At 47.2% G+C, this 1,071-nt stretch overlaps 1 non-coding gene across 1 annotated transcript; it reads right to left on the bottom strand.

Moving 5' to 3' along the window:
- Positions 1–478: 478 nt before the first annotated feature.
- LOC124725006 lies at positions 479–597 on the bottom strand. Its single transcript, XR_007006653.1, has one exon. It is a non-coding gene; the product is annotated as a 5S ribosomal RNA (ribosomal RNA).
- Between the last annotated feature and the right edge of the window lie 474 nt (positions 598–1,071).

Below are 1,071 nucleotides of genomic sequence, written 5' to 3'. Positions count from 1 at the left end.
AATTTAAGCAGTGCCGGGATTCGAACCCAGGACTGAGGACAATGTGTTTACTAATCAAAGGCCCGCATCTCGTGGTCGTGCGGTAGCGTTCTCGCTTCCCACGCCCGGGTTCCCGGGTTCGATTCCCGGCGGGGTCAGGGATTTTCTCTGCCTCGTGATGGCTGGGTGTTGTGTGCTGTCCTTAGGTTAGTTAGGTTTAAGTAGTTCTAAGTTCTAGGGGACTTATGACCACAGCAGTTGAGTCCCATAGTGCTCAGAGCCATTTGAACCATTTTTGAACTAATCAAAGATGCTATCTTTTTTTATCTCATTTTGTTCCATATTGTTCGTTGAATTTGTTCGTGGCGGACGTCCGATGACACCCATTCAGGTTGTTCGTTCATCCGTTCACTCAGTTTTTTTTTTTTTATTACAGAAGGTAGCCAAACCCTCTGACCGAACACGCTGAGTTACCGTGCCGGCTTCTAAAATGAAGGGGAGTCAACAGCACCCGGTGTTCCCAGGCGGTCACCCATCCAAGTACTAACTGGGCCCGATGTTGCTTAACTTCGGTGATCGGACGAGAACCGGGGTATTCAACAAGATATGGCCGTTGGCCTTTTTTTTCACTCAGTTTTTATTACAGAGAGTAGCTAAACGCTTTTTTTCGTTGCGAACGTCACACGACATCCATTCAAGTTTGTTGTTGATCCTTTTACTCAGGTTTTCTTTTTTTTTTTTTACAGAAGCCAACCAGCTCTCTGACCGAACACGCTGAGCTACTGTGCCGGCCTGAAAATGTGTGGCCCGACCATGGGGCACCACAGGTGAATGTTAGGACTGGAATATTTGGTGGGATGCGATGCTGCAACCACGTTTTTCCAAACTCTACTGGATTTTTTCCCCTCGACGCTTATCGGTGGAAACTGGCACAGTTAGGTCATTTGGTAGGAAGTCCATTACGTTGGAGGTAGCTGCAAATTTCAAATTTCAGCTCACTTGCATGTATCTCCTTAAACAATTTTTGCAGGGGTTGGTGTGTGTACTCGCATTGACCGATGAGTGCCAGACACCTGCCGTTACATTTGCCTG

Source organism: Schistocerca piceifrons, chromosome 1, assembly GCF_021461385.2.
Source record: "Schistocerca piceifrons isolate TAMUIC-IGC-003096 chromosome 1, iqSchPice1.1, whole genome shotgun sequence".
Classification (NCBI taxonomy): Eukaryota; Metazoa; Arthropoda; class Insecta; order Orthoptera; family Acrididae; genus Schistocerca; species Schistocerca piceifrons.
The sequence above is the reverse complement of the archived record's forward strand: the minus strand, read 5'-3'. Positions and strand labels throughout refer to the sequence as shown.